Here is a 15,899-nt window from a genome sequence, read left to right as displayed (position 1 = left end):
GGTAGATTTGTAGCTCAATTTTTCAGACTTCAGAGCTGAGGATAAGCTGCTAAATTATGGAGAACTTATTTGTATTGAATTGCTGACTGCTATAGGGAATAAAGAGACAAAGACTAGGATTCTAGGGCCTGGTCTACACTAGACCAGGAAGGTTAGCTTAAGATACACCATCCAGTTATGCTTTTTGCGTAGCTGGAATCAGTTTACCTTAAACCGAGCTGCCATGGTGTCTACACTGTGGGAAGCTGACGGGAGCACACGCCCCCATCGACTTTCTTACTTCTTGCAGAATGAGGAGTATTGGATGCTGGTGGGAGCTGACATAAGCATTTGGTTTGGGCATCTACACTAGACCCACTAAATTGAGCACTAGAAGATCAACTTCCGGAGGGTCAATCATCTCCATAGTGCAGACATGTCCTAGGTGTGTATTCCTTTCTGGAACTAAATTGCTTTGTACCTTGAAAAGTAACAAAAGGACAGAACTTAAGCACTGATTTATAATCATTTACACTAGCTGAGGATCTGTCCTTTCATCTCTTTTTTTCCTCTGTTTCTCATTTTAAAAATCACTAATAATGGCCATTTGTCAAAAGTAGGGGAGCAGGGCTTTGGGAAGCGTACATGCAGAAGGATACCAATTCTTCTAGAGTTTGATGACAAGAAGAAAAAATGGAAATGTTGGGAAAATATTCAGAAATATTCATATTTTCAGTTGCTTATTTGAACAATCTCTTATGGTCTACTCTCTCAATAATTTCAAAACCAATCCCTGACCATCATTTTATATAACTTGTATTATTGTTGCCTTTCTCTCTGCTGTTACTTTTCACTAGTTTTACCGTGACGAACTTCCAATACAAATTTATAAGAACAGTTTAAATAGATCACTTATAGTTTAACTTATTCTTTTTTTCTCTCTTTTCTTTCAAGACTGAGCAGAAAAAGAAAATGATGTTTTAGCCCCTGGGAGCTTTCTTCAGACTTCCTCAGATGGCTCAGAGACCAAAACAGTTTTCTTTCTCTTCATTCCTGTAAGTACTTAAGTTCCGCCTGACTCATATCCCTATGGTCTCAACCACTATTTTCTTTTCTGCTTGACTCAAAGAAATAAAAGGAATACGTTAAAATGTAAGCAGTCTGTTCAGACTCTTGTCATAATACACCTCTCAGTGTGCTTTGTGATTGAAGAAGAGTCTTATAAAAGTTGAACAGACAGCTGAAGAGAGTAAACTTTCATTCTCCTAATAGCACCCACTGATCTTATTCACACTCTAAAGATTAATTTGATAAGGTTAAAGTGCAAAGACATTATTCAGAGTGATACCTGCAGGCCTCCAAACAATCCTGAGTTCAGATGTATGCAAAGTTCATGGAACAGATTAGACCCAGTCTATTCCTTGTATTATTTGTCTTCTCTGCAGCTGATTTAGGATATTTCTGATACAGAGTCATGTAAAATTGTAATAAAGGTTCAGGGGAAAAAAAGAAACAACAGTAAGCCTCAGAGCCAGTTGGGTGCCGAATTTCTCCTGCTGAGAGCTAAAGTCGAGAGAAAATGGGAACACCCTCCATATGGCAGAATCTGTTAAGAAGAAGCATTTTCATATAGGAGTAGCCCGATCTATAGATTATGTATCAATTATATTGATTACTTAAGAACACTCAGTGATCGCTTTGAGGATTGACAGGGTCTTCTCTCAAGATCAGGCCAAGAATTATTAAAATGATTATATAGTGGGAAATCCTGATGTGCACGATTGCAACACTCACATGATAGGTGAGTTTATAGTAGTTTATTAATACATTTAGTAAAGTCACAAACACCTAATTCAATAAGATCAATAATACCTCGATAATACAGAAGGTAAAGCTGAATATCTATGTTCACTCCATTCCTTGCAGACCGACCTGAAATATCAGCCATTGTCTTCCTCATCACCTTCAGCTTCCTCCTCAGCTACGTCTCCTCATGTACAACGTTTGTCTGTTTTACTGACTCCACTAAGTCCAATGTATATTCAGCTGACGTTTCTTTCCTCTTCCTTATTTGCATTTCCACATTCCACTAATGTTGGTGTGTCTTTCTGCTATAGGTTGCAGACACACATACCCTGCTGAGCACAACAAGTTGCAGTGCTATAAAGCACCAGTGTGAATGTGCTCCCAGCACAGCTAGCTACTCCCCTTATGGAGTGGTTAATCCACAGCAATAGGAGAGCTACCTCCCAGTGCCGGTGTTGTGACCACACTTCCATGTTAAAGCATTGCTGTGGCAGCGCATTAAACTTACCTGCATAGACAAAGCCTGATACACAACACAGCTATACAAGGTCAAGTAAACAGTTTCTAATTTCTCTGCTAGAACAAAAATAGACCGGAGATGAGACCGCAGGGTGTGTCATACAAATACAACAAACTGATTAAAAAGTTTAATCTCTATAATGAAAGGGGCATGTTTTACTTCTCCAAGTAAGGGTGTGTCTAGACTACCTAGTTTTGTCGACAAAAGTGGACTTTTGTCGACAAAACTATACCATACCAGCGTCTACACTATACTATACCAGCGTCTACACTACCGCTGAGTTCTGTCGACATAACGTCGACAGAACTAAGCAGTTTTGTCGACGCTGGTATACCTCATTTTACGAGGCATAACACCTTCTGTCGACAGAACTCTGTCGACAGAAGGTGTTATTGCCTGTAACATTGCGTCCAGACTACGGAGTTCTGTCGACAAAGCAACTTGCTTTGTCGACAGAACTCAATGTGTCTGGACGCTCTTTGTCGACGGAAGTTTTGTCGACAGTATCTGTCGACAAAACTTCCGTCGACAAAACGCGGTAGTCTAGACGTACCCTAAGAGAGCAATGTTTGACTGAGAAGGGCAACCTGCAATACATAGGGGAGCTCTGAGGGAACTTTCATGTAGAGGAAAAACTTTAAAAACAACAAATAGACTAGTAGCATCTTAAAGACTGACAAAACATGTAGATGGTATCACGAGCTTTTGTGGGCAAAACCCACTTCTTCAGATGACTGGAGTATAATAAGTCCAGATCCAAGAATACATAAGGGAAGGAGGAAGGGGAGAGGAGTTTTTCCTGTTAGGCTGTGTCTAGACTATATGCCTCTGTCGTCAGAGGCATGTAGATTAGACACATAGGTAAAGGTAAATGAAGCCGCAATTTAAATGATCGCGGCTTCATTTAAATTTACATGGCTGCCGCGCTGAGCCGACAAACAGCTGATCAGCTGTTTGTCCGCTCAGCGCGCTAGTCTGGATGCTCCCCTGCCGACATCAAAGCCCTTTGTCGGCAGCCCCGGAAAACCTCGTCCCACGAGGAATAACGGGGCTGCCGACAAAGGGCTTTGATGTCGGCAGGGGAGCATCCAGACTAGCGCGCTGAGCGGACAAACAGCTGATCAGCTGTTTGTCGGCTTAGCGCGGCAGCCATGTAAATTTAAATGAAGCCGCGATCATTTAAATCGCAGCTTCATTTACCTTTGCCAAAACAACAAATCTACATGGCTCCGTCGACGGAGCCATGTAGTTTAGACGTACCCTTACAGACTAACTTGGCTTCCTCTCTGAAGCTTTCATGTAGAGTTCAGCCAGGAAACTCAGATTTAAGTCTTTGTATGGTAAGAGCCAAATTGAGTAAACTCTGATCACCATCTGAATCACAGAAGGCCCACAAAAGGAATGGATGGTCTTTTTATAGAATCTGGAATGATTGGAGGATAGAATTGTATTGATTTAAGATGTGTTTTGACATGTTGGACAAAGCTTTTTTGTTTGCTTGAGGTAAACATAAAAGGTCTGAAGCCTATAGACTCTCAAGTTATAGCACTTGGTATAGAGCTGTATTGCAGTTTGATAAATCTGGTTGCATATATGTATTTAGGCCTTTGTCTAGAGAGCTGGCAAATATTCACCATGGTCATGGGGGTGGGGGAGAAGGGAGAGGGAAGACCCAAGAAGGCTGGTACACAGCTGAGCTGAGCTGGGGAAGAAAGGGGGAGTGGAAATCCTGCTCCCAACCCAGCTAGGCTGTTAGAGAAGCCTGGAAGCCCAGCGGGGAGGCAGGGAAGAGAGTAAGGCCAGCAGCAGAGAGGCCAGAAGTGTCCTCCCCTGGTTGGGCAAAATCCCTCATGTGGGAAGAGTCAGTTCCTGAGGGTACCAGACCAGGGTGGTCTAACCTGTGCTGCTACTAATAAAACAATTAAAAATAATACTTTGCTACCTACACTAGTAATAAGTCATTGGAACAGGGGAATTAAGAATGTAAGAAAGGCCATAATGGGTCTGACCACAAGTTCATGTAGACCATCATCTTGTCTTTTGACACTGGCTAGGTGCCCCAGAGGGAATGAACAGAACAGGCAATCAACAAGTTACCCATCCCCTGTCGCCCTTTCCCAGCTTCTGACAAACACTAGCCAGGGACACCATTCCTGCCCATCCTGGGTAACAGTCGTTTATGGAGGTAGCTGCAATGAATGAACCTAGCTCTTTTCAGCCTTCACATTATCCTCTGGCAAAGAATTCCACAGGTCGACTGTGCCCTGTGTGAATAAGAAGTATTTCCTTTTGTTTGTTTTTAAACCTGCTACCTATTAATTTCATTTCGGGCATGTCTACACTAGCAAATTATTTTAAATAATAACTCCCAAAATAACTATTTCAAAATAGCATCTCCACACTATAGGGAAGCCTCAAAATTAGTCTGAGGCAGGCTCCCTTAATGTGGACACCCTACCTCGACTTAGAGTCGAGGAAGCACCGGGGAGTAATTAGTCTGAATTATTCTGGAGAGTAATAATTTCAAAATACTGGCACAGGATTATTTCCACACTACCGCTATTTTGAAATAAGCGTTATTCCTCATGGAAAGCAGGAGTTAGTATTTTGAAATAGCCAACCCCTTCTTTTGAAATAACAAGTATGGTAGTATAGGTGCTCTGCTTGTTATTTCGAAATAAGGGGTGCTACAACACCCCTTATTTCAAAATAACTCCCTCGTGTAGACCAGGCCTTGGTGACCCCTAGTTCTTGAGTTATGGGAAGGAGTAAATAACTCTTCTTCATTCACTTTCTCCACATCAGTCATGATTTTATAGACATCTGTCATATCCCCGGGCCTCAGTTGTTTCTTTTTTCCAAGATGAGAAGTCCCAGTCTTATTACTCTCTTCTCATATGGCAGCCATTCCATATGCCCTGTGGGACCAACAGTCTTGCTGGGCCCCTGGACAAGGCAGGAGAGCACCCCGCTCTGGGCTCCTGAAAGGGGCGGGGACTCAGGTAGAAGGGGCGGTGTACATGGATGACCTTATGCTCGCCCCCGTGTTTTGTCCTTTTGTCTATGTCACCGTCCACCTTGAAGGTGAGTGGCTGTCTTGGTGCCGGCTTCTGTCGCTTTCCTCATTAGGAAACGCGGGGTAGGGAGGCCCAGGCCCACCGTTTCTCATGGGCCCCAGCCCAGGGCCCTAAGGACAGGTTCACCTAGCCCTGTCCAGCCGGTGGGGATGGGTCCAAAACTCACCGGCCCACCGGCCCTTTATACCTAAAGGCCCTGCCCTGGGCTGCTTCCTACCCTGCTAGTTCCAGCAGTGTCCACCTCCGACTCACCCTCCGTCTTCCCGTCACCCTTCCTCCTGCTCTGGGTCTGGGCGACCCTTTTTAACTCACGCCAGCCGGCGGGTCTTAATGAAGTCACCCACTGATTCTCCCACTCCCCCCCGCCCCCCGACGAGCAGGGCGTCCTCCCACCCTCGGTGTGCCCCGGCATCCACCCGTTGCTGTGCGCTCACTCCGCCCCCGCCCATCAGCTGTGCTACTGCAACGGGCACAGCTGATCAGCGCTCTCCGGCCGCTCCCGAGGAGCGCGAGCGCTACTGCCGGTTCAGTGCAGGGCAGATCGGCTTCGGCCAGCCAGAGGCGATCCGCCCTGTCACAGGCAGGGATAGGGCTAGGATCTCCCAGGTGGCCCTCAGTGCCATTCAGAGAGAGACACGCCTCTCCCAGAGTAGCCCTCAGTGCTGCAATGCCCCAGCAGCAATTTAAAGGGTCCACGGTGGCACTTGCAGGATCCAGACCCTTTTGTATCACCAGGTCCTGTGGCAGTTGCTCCCTTTGCCTCCTCCCCCTGATCCGTCCGTGCCAGTGGTCCGGCATCCCCCTGATCATTTTTGTTGCCCTTTTCTGAACTTTTTCCAAAGCCAAGATATCTTTTTTGAAAAGAGACGACCACATCTGCATGCAGTACTCAAAATGTGTCCATACTGTGGATTTATACAGAAGCAATAAAGTATTCTCAGCCTTATTCTCTGATCCTTTCTTAATGATTCCCAACATCCTGTTTGGTTTTTGCCTGCTGCTGCTTACCGAGTGCATGTGCAGACACATTTTCCCTCTCTCTGGTCCAATGACTATTTATGTCTGTCCACAGTGGAAAGATTTAGGTGGCTGAATGCCTTTCCTGTCCCCACTCCCATTTATGGAATGCTCTGGGACTCTGGTGGGAAATAGGTTCCAGACTCCTGGACAGCCAGCACTGGAACTTAGATACCTAAACCAGAGGGATAGGTGCCCATGTATCTCTGTGGATCTTGGTGTAAATCAGGGGAGGGGAACCTAGGGCCCCGGTTGCTGGATGTGGTCCTGGGTTGCCTCCCCCAGCATTGGGGAGTCCATGCTGGAAGTCCAGGCTTCCTTCCTTGACTGATTTTTCTGTGGGCTAGCAGTCCCTGGCCCAAAAAAGGTTCCGCACACCCAGTTTAAATGATTTGCCCCAGGCCACAAAGGAAGTTTGCTGCGGAATCAGAAACTGATCCCCAGTTACCCAAGTCTTAGTTTAGTGACTTTAACGCAATTATTCCGATTTTTGGACCATTAATTGGACATCTGGTTACTCAGATACTACAATGGAGGGTGCATTAGATACAGTGAATATGTTTTTTTCCCTATAACATTAATTTTGATTGGAGAAATTTTCTTGAATATCTATTTTAAAAAGTTACCCTTGGGGATGTGTAATTTTCTACATTAGGGGAAGGGTCACAAGCAGGAAATAGTTCATATGACATTTGATGAGACTCAAAGACATTATTAATTTTCCAGGAAAAAAACAGAATCCAATTACACGATTATCTGTGATTGAGCCTAGTATTGAACCCAAGTCTCTGACCACCTTCCTAGCACTAGCTGTCGGTGTTAGGAATGCACAGCATGAACCAAATATATTTTTTTCTGTGCTGTGCAAGGCTGACATCTTTGTTATCCTTATACCAGGGAAGCTATTTACAAGCTTGGCATAAAAATGCTTCTTTTTTAATTTCAGGCTCACCAGTATCTATGTTGTTAAAATTCACACTGGGCGGAAGTTTGGCACGCAAAGTCTCAGCTCAGGATGGAACCTGAAAGAGAAGGAAAAAGAAATGAATCACTTTGACTTAAAAATGGAATTTATAATGAAAAACACTGATAGAATCTTTGTACAGAAGTGTTTTCAGGTGTCACTGTGGTAATACATACAGCCTGGATATTTCACCATAATCCTAATATTTGCATATGATTTAAATTTAATTTATATTAACAAAAAGCCAAAGGATTGTGAAAGTGGTATTAATAAATGATGGATCAATTTAATCCAAGATAATTCGGGTATGGGGAGCTAGGAAACTGAAATAGTATTAAGTGGCTTCTCTCCTGCCCTCCTCTGCCTGTGATCATATCTCACTGGAGTCAATGCAATTGGGGTTTTTAGATGAATTGTTCATCCACTCTTTATGCTTCCTTCAGCATGCTTGCTTCCCTTTTAAAAAGAGAAGAACAACTGCTCTGAAAGAAGGAAATGATATTCTGATACCTAATCTGAGCTTCTAAATGGAGGAAATTATTTCAAGTAACTTTATATGAAGGGTATATAGCACCCACAGTAATTAAATTATATTGAAGTTTTGCAGTTTTAATTAATTTAATGCCCTCTCTTCAAAAGCTCCCATTTTCATTCAGACAGGATTATGAAACAATTTTGCAATATGTCTGGATACCAATCTTCAGAATTAGTTAGGTTTTGTGACTGTCACATTCATGACAATGTAGATTTCAGAGTCTGTGCAATCTTTATGGGGTTTTTTATATGTACTTCTTCCATTTGATAAAGGAGTGTTGTTATTAGAGCTGGTTGTACTAATTTTCACTCTGAACAGTGTATGCACCAGGGTTTCTGAGGCATGTTTATAAATGTATGCACACTAAAATCTCCGCTTCTTTTACATCAAAATGGTCGCCGTGCTGTGCCGATCAGCTGTTTGGAGGCACAGCAGGGCAGTCTGGACATGCTGTGGTCAACAAGGGAAGCCTTTGTCGACTGCTCCGGTAAACCTCATTTCACGAGGCATAATGGAGTGGTCGACAAAGGCTTCCCTTGTCGACCGTGGTACATCCAGACTGCCATGCTGTGCCGCCAAACAGCTGATCGGCACAGCACAGCAGATATTTTGATGTAAATGAAGCGGTGATTATTTAAATCACCGCTTCATTTTCCTATGTCTAGTAAACTCATCTACACGGCTCTGTCGACGGAGCCATGTAGTCTAGACTTACACCAAGGGTGCATCTGCACCTGTAGGGCTTAACTCGAAATAAGCTATGCAAATTGAGCTACGTGAATTGCATAGCTTATTTCAAAATAGGGAGCATCTACACAGCACTTATTTTGAAACTGAGCACTCTTCCTCTGACTTCCCCTATTCCTCATACAAGGAGGATTACAGGAGTCAGAGTAAGAAGTCCTCCAGCATGACAGTATTTTGACACTATTTTGAAATAACTGCCTGCGGTGTAGACCCGGACTAAGTTATTTTGGAATAGCCCTAGTTATTCTGAAATAATCTTGCAGTGTAGACGCACCCTCAGAGGAAATTGTTAAGGCACTGAAACAAAAATCAGTCAGAAACCTCTATTCAGGTCCCAGCTCTGCTACAGGCTTCCTCTCTGAAGTTTGTCAAGTCATTTGATCTCTATATTCCTCGATTTCTCGTCTTCTGCTTGTACTTGTACATCATATCCCTTGTCTATTTGGCCTGGGAGCTCACAGAGAGGAACGCTCTTCTTGTGCCTGTATAGTGTCTATGTCATGGTAATGAGACAATGGTGCTTGTTGGGCAGTTTCAGTGCTAATGAAAATAAAAATCATAATGAACGAAAGTCATTCAACTCATAGTACTATTAGTAAATGCACTATATACACAGGTAATTTCTGGGTGCATGCACATTTTTCCAATATCCTTGATCCTGATCATATACCGTATTAGGTGAGACTATTCCACCCTATTCAGCATACAGTTAATTTGTTTAGGACCATCAAACTGTTTAAGCATAAATTATGGTAGAAAGATCAAAACCTATTATAAAGCCTTTTCTTTTTACATAACCAAGATCCACTGAACAATTAAGTAATTATGACTCTATAAACATAGGCAGACATAAAGCAGGCTTAGAACTCCAATCACAGGGAGTTTGGGGAAAAAAAGGCTTATTGGAGTACAATAGTTTTTTTTTTCTCCATTTACATTTTCACTGTAATTGTATCATTAGACTACAGGGTGCAATTAATGGCAAAACTTAGCTAAAGGTATCTACTTAAAGTAGATTATAATTTTAAAAAAATGTTAAACCTATCCAGTTCAAGTTAACTCTCACAGTGTAAAAAGAAATTGAGTCAAGGAGAAAAAATATGGACTAGTAAGGGATTCCACAACTATAAACTGTGCCTCCATTTTGGAGGAAAAGGCCTGTTTCATCCTAGCTTGCTCATGGTTTCTCAGTATTTGAGTCAGGGAAGCCTATCTAAAAACAAAAGCCTAAAGCTTGGGAATGGGCTTTCCCTTGTTGTACAACTGCCTTCCTGAGATCAGCCAAAATAAGACGCTGTTGTCAGCTGTTTGGTTAGAAGAAATGGCTGGTATTTGTATTCATCCCCAAATTAGAATCCTCCCTTTATTTCTCTTCTCTCCATTTTTTTTTTTTGGACTACTGGGGAAAAAAATCCAGTCAGGAAGTTGCATTAATTGCTGTTTGCATACCATAGCCACTGATAACCTGATTGTGAAAGCGGGGCTGGAACTAAAATACACTTACTGTAAAAACAAAGGCCTCTTTTTTTTCCCTTGAGATAAATGAGACTCTGCATTAACTACCAGCCGCACAGGACATATAACTCTTGGTAAGTGAGTAATTCTGTGCAGTAGACAAGATGGCTGCAAATGCACACTGCACACTTCATTACATTATTGCTTGTACCAGGAGCTGACTGAAGAGAACGTTAGAAACCAAAGTCTACTCTATAATTTCCCGAAGAACACCCCAGTGGAAACATCAGCTCAACTGCCCCTGCACTACCACAGGAATGAATTATGGCAGCTGACCTGCAGAGGCCCTCCAAAGGCATGAGAGTATTTTATAGCTTTGCTGCTGAGAATTCTGGTGAGGACAGCTGCCTAGGTCTCACGGTGATAGGGAAGCAATTCCCTCATCTTCTAAAGATCCATTGAAGGCCACAGGTGAAGATGCTAAAATGAGCAAATTCAGCATTTTAGGAAATTGCTGTTTTCTTTTTACTCATCTTCCTGGGAAGTCTGGCTTATCAAGGAAGTGAGGATCTGGGACATTTTCTCCCATGGAAGGGCACAAATGGTTGTTACTCAGTTGGGTTTCTTCCTTCTAGTATTCTTGAGGCCATTATTAGAATCATAGGATCATGAGGTTCGAAGGGACCACGAGAATCAGCCCCATCTAACCCCTGTGAAGATGAAGGATTTGCTATGTCTAAGCCATCAGCTTCCTTTTCAAAACTCCCAGTGAAGTAGCTTCCACAATCTCCCTTGGCAGTCTGTGGCATTGTCCTGCCATCCTTACAGCTAGGAAGTTTCTCCTGAGATTTAATTCTTGTTTCATCAGCTCACAGAGTGTAGCAAAAAAGTGAGTAGGTATTAGCCCAACCGATCAGGAAAAATGGTTCTGCAATTAGAAATTGCCTAAGAAATTAGAGACAACTCATGTGGCGTAAACAATATAATGAAATCTGGTTCATTGTCTCTCTGGTAATTTTTTTCCTTCACAGTCTCATGATTTGCAATAATGTTTTGATTTTCAGTTAAATTGTTTTGATTTCATCTGGTTTAGCTACAGTCCTTATGAACTCTAGTGAGTAATGGCAATGCATTAATTTTAATAGCTGAGCATCACACTAATATAGTGAATCTTAACTAAAAATATTACCAGGTTTGGCTGAGTCCCTGAAGGCCGAGTAGCCTAGTGGCTAGGTCACTGAGTACATAGGCTGAAACGGGAAGAGATAGCCCCTCGTCACCCTGAGTTCCTGACCTAGAAACTCTGAGCCACTCCTTATTTTAGTCCTTAAATCTGGGACATGGGTCCAAGATTCCAGCTTCCCATTAAGTGGTTCCCAATAAATTCTCCCTTGCCCTTTTCCCAGAGGGGTGCGGTGAGAGTATACTTGTTCTACGGCTGTTCAACCGACAGGCTGTGGTTAGTGACTTTAGACTACTGAACCAAACTCCTGCCTCCTTGCAAGTCAGCCCTAACTGAGCCAGGCTCCTTCCTTTTCTTCCCATTCAGGCTTGGCATTGGTTGCAGGTAGAGCAGGGTGGGCTAGCTGGGCCCAGAGTCTTTCTTTAACTCCTGGGATGCTGGGCCCTGTTCTTTCACTCCCTCACACCAGGGTTTCAGGTATCCATTAGAATGAGTTGTCATTGTCCTTTTGCTCCCCCTTGTTTCTTTCACAGTCCCTTCTCATTATGTTTGAGACTAGGCTACTCGGCCTGTCAGTGCGTTGGTCTATAGGATGAGCTACTGTTGTCACAGTCAGGATGTGAGTAGTCTGACAGGGTATGTCTACACTACAGCGCTAATTCGAACTAACTTAGTTTGAATTAGTTAATTCGAACTAAGCTAATTCGAATTAGCGCATCCAGACTTAAAAACTAGTTCGAATTAGCGTTTTGTTAATTGGAACTAGCATGTCCACACAGAGTGGACCCTGAACCGGGGTTAAGGATGGCCGGAAGCAGTGCCGGCAGGGCATCAGATGAGGACTTAGAGCATGGAGCTGCTGTCTCAGACTAGCCGAGGGCTGCGCTTAAAGGGTCCCGACTCCCACCCTGGACAGACAGTTCTCAGGGGTGCCCCGCTTGCAAAGCAGTCCTGGCTTGGAGTGCCCTGAGTGCCCACACTCGGCACATCACAGCACTCAGCCATCAGCCCGGCTGCACTTGCCGCAGGCTGCCATCTGGGGAGAGGGGTCAATCGGGGGGCTGCAGGAGAGCTTCCACCCCCAGAAGCCCGCAGAGCCAGCCCAGTCCTCCCCATCGGGGGCTCGTACCCCATTCCTCCCTCACCTCCTTCCACTTACTCCTCCCTAGCCCCCCTTCCTGATGTACAAAATAAAGGACACGTGTGTTCAAAAATAGAAACTCTCTTTATTGAACAAAACTCTGGGAGACTGGGAAAAGGAGGTGGGAGAGGGGAAGAGACAGGATGGGAGAAGGGAGGGCAACTACAATGATGAGGGGTTTGAAACAGGTCCCATATGAAGAGAGGCTAAAGAGACTGGGACTTTTCAGCTTAGAAAAGAGGAGACTGAGGGGGGATATGATAGAGGTCTATAAAAGCATGAGTGGTGTGGAGAGGTTGCATACAGAAAAGTTCTTCATTAGTTCCCATAAAGAAGGACTAGAGGACACCAAAGGAAAGGAATGGGTAGCAGGCTTCAAACTAATAACAGAAAGTTCTTCTTCACAAAGCAAATAGTCAACATGTGGAACTCCTTGCTGTAGGAGGCTGTGAAGGCTAGAACTAGAACAGAGTTTAAAGAGAAGTGAGATAAAGTCATGGAGGTTGGGTTCCTGGAGTGGTATTAGCCAGGGGGTAGGAATGGTGTCCCTAGCCTCTGTTTGTGGAAAGCTGGAGATGGATGGCACGAGACAAATGGTTTGGTCATTGTCCTCCATCCATCCCCTCTAGGGTACCTAGTGTTGGCCACTGTCGGCAGACAGGCTACTGGGCTAGATGGACCTTTGGTCTGACCCAGGACAGCCATTCTAAGCTCAGGGCTCAGGGTCAGGGGTCTCAGTGGACCACCTGGATTTTCATGCAAACCTGCTCCTGGGTGGCCAGGCTGGCAGCCATCCTGCCCTAGACGTCCACTTTCCTGTGCCTAATGCGGAAGTCATGGATGAGGTCCACGATGTCTGCACTAGACCAGGCGGGTGGTCCTGGGCAGGCTCCCGGGAGCCGCCAGCCTGGTCCCGGGAAGAGGCGGAGGGCTGGGTGGCAGTGGGTGGCTGGCTCGAGCCGTGCCAGGTGCAGGGTCTGCTGGCTGGGTGCTGGCAGGCTTGCACCTGGCACGGGCACCATAGCCAGCCCGTGCCCCTTTAAGGGCTCTGGGGCCGGGAGTTGGGCAGTAGAGTTTCCCTGGTGTTGGCCAGAGTGGCCACCAGGGAAAGCTGGGGAGGGCTAGCCTCCCACTAGTTCGAATTAAGTGGCTACACACCCCTTAATTCGAACTAGTTAGTTCAAACTAGGCGTTAGTCCTCGTGGAATGAGGTTTACCCAGCGGTTCGAACTAGCAGATCGCTAGTGTAGCACCTATCAAAGTTAATTCGAACTAACAGCTGTTAGTTCGAATTAACATTGTAGTGTAGACATACCCGCAGAGTGTCAAAGCAGGAGTTGGGAGTTAGGCAGGGGATGCCAGGAAGCCAGAGTCTGACACAGGCCAGGAAGCAGATCCAGTTAAGTTACAGAGAGAGCGGGGTTGTGTGGCCGCAGGTTACAGACAGCAACCAGAGAACAAGGTTGAGGATGAACAAGGGTCAGAAGCTGGAGTTTATCATTAGCAAGGTCTAGAACAGAAGCAGGCAAACAGTCTGTGTTCCTCAGATAGCGCCCGGCCATGGCTTTCTCATTTATATGCTAGTATTGACCAACCAGTGACCTTTGGAGTGGTACTTCCTGCTGAGCCTTACATTATACGGTCTTCCCAGGTACACCTAGCTTTAAAAGTGGTGACTTGAAGACATCAGCTGCCCACAACCCCCATGGGCCCAGAATCTAACACTGCTGCTTCTTACAACTCTGCTGAAAAAATAGATACACGGGGAGAGTTATGTAAGTGTGTTCTTTACATTTTATCAATATGTGGAACTTTTTATAATTAGAGAGTTCAGGACTGGACAGTTAGAACAGGGACGAGAGTAAGGAGCATTGTCACTAACACACTTGGATTATATTGGCACCTTGCAATCCACCTTGAGCAATGGGCAACATATAGTTTCATTGTTTCTTGAACAGATAAGGAACCAAATTATGACATCAAGTTAATTAATAGCACCACCAAATTCGTAATACAGCTTCCTTTTATAACTTAAAGCAAGGTCAGGCTTTGGTTGTGCCAGAAAAATGGGATGTTCCTGGAATAGGATTGCTTCTCAGAAAACCAGGCAGGTGAAAGGACAGAATCACCAGGCAGGTGAAAGGACCTGGTGATTACAGTGGAGGAGAAGCTGGACATGAGTCAACAGTGTGCCCTTGTAGTAAAGAAGGCTAAAGGCATATTAGGGTGCATTAGGAGGAGCATTGCCAGCAGATCCAGAGAAGTGATTATTCCCCTTTATTCGGCTCTTGTGAGGCCATATCTGGAGTATTGTGTCCAGCTCTGGGCCCCCTACTATGAAAAGGATGTGGACACATTGGAGAGGGTCCAGCGGAAGGGCAACCAAAATGATTAGGGGTCTGGAGCATATGACCTACGAGGAGAGACTGAGGGAGTTGGGTCTGTTTAGTCTGCAGAAGAGAAGAGTGAGGGGGGATTTTATAGCAGCCTTCAACTTCCTGAAGGAGATTCCAAAGAGGCTGGAGAAAGGATGTTCTCAGTAGTGACAGATGGCAGAACAAGAAGCAATGGTCTCAAGTTGTGGTGGGAGAGGTCCAGGTTGGAGATTAGGAAAAACTATTTCACTAGGAGAGTGGTGAAGCACTGGAATGGGTTGCCTGGGGGGGAGGGGAGAGGCGTGGAGTCTCCATCCCTAGAGGTTTTTAAGTCTCGGCTTGACAAAGCCCTGGCTGGGTTGAAATAATTGGGATTGGTCCTGCCTAGGGCAAGGGGCTGGACTTGATGACCTCCTGAGGTCTCTTCCAGCTCTATGGTTCTATGAAAGAGGCTGGCTGGGGGCACTGCTGGGATTACCTCAGCCTCAAAACTTCCAGCCCCCAAGGTGTCCTTTAGAGAGTGGGGGTTGTTGAACTTCCTCCCCACCCCTGATTGGGATCTTTGCTGACTATTTTTCTTTATCAGAGAGTGAGAGGAAAGTGCATAGTTTGCTCATTCCTCACTCTGGCTAGGGAGCACAGAGTGTAGACAAATCTTGACCTCCCTAGGTGTGGCTGCTGGACCTGTAGGGGCTTCTCACCTGGCCACAATCTGCTGTAGTGAGAGAGGGCTGGCCGTCTCCAGCCCCACCACAAAGCAATTATTTAAATGAACACATATTAATTGAGAACCCAAGTGATGCCCAGTAAATCTTTTAGTTTTATAGTAAGTATACACACAGTGTCAAAGTTTTCAACTAATCCTCGTAGTCAATCATTGGACTGTTATAATTGTAGCAGGACAACTTTCCAAGAGATGTGATGAATTCTTCACCACGTGAAATCTTTAAATCAAGGGTACAGGTCTGGTTAAAAAGTTTTGCTTCAGTTCTGTCACATGATTGGGTTTTGTTGAAGATTTACTAAACAATGGTGTATGTCCTAAATTTCGGTGGTCCTTTCTCAACTTAAAATTCTAGGAGCTAGACCTGTGCATTGGT

The 15,899-nt window shown here is 44.7% G+C and overlaps 1 long non-coding RNA gene across 2 annotated transcripts; it reads left to right on the top strand.

Annotated features, from left to right (window-relative positions):
- Positions 1–287: 287 nt before the first annotated feature.
- Positions 288–14,357, top strand: LOC106731745 (uncharacterized). 2 transcript variants are annotated; one of them, XR_012906988.1, is made up of 3 exons: positions 288–424; positions 934–1,034; positions 14,076–14,357. It is a non-coding gene; the product is annotated as an uncharacterized LOC106731745 (long non-coding RNA). The 2 variants fall into 2 exon arrangements; XR_012906987.1 differs by lacking the exon at positions 14,076–14,357 and adding an exon at positions 7,346–8,244.
- Positions 14,358–15,899: the final 1,542 nt, after the last annotated feature.

The sequence above is a fragment of the Pelodiscus sinensis genome, chromosome 13 (genome assembly GCF_049634645.1).
Source record: "Pelodiscus sinensis isolate JC-2024 chromosome 13, ASM4963464v1, whole genome shotgun sequence".
Taxonomy (NCBI): Eukaryota; Metazoa; Chordata; order Testudines; family Trionychidae; genus Pelodiscus; species Pelodiscus sinensis.
The sequence above is the reverse complement of the archived record's forward strand: the minus strand, read 5'-3'. Positions and strand labels throughout refer to the sequence as shown.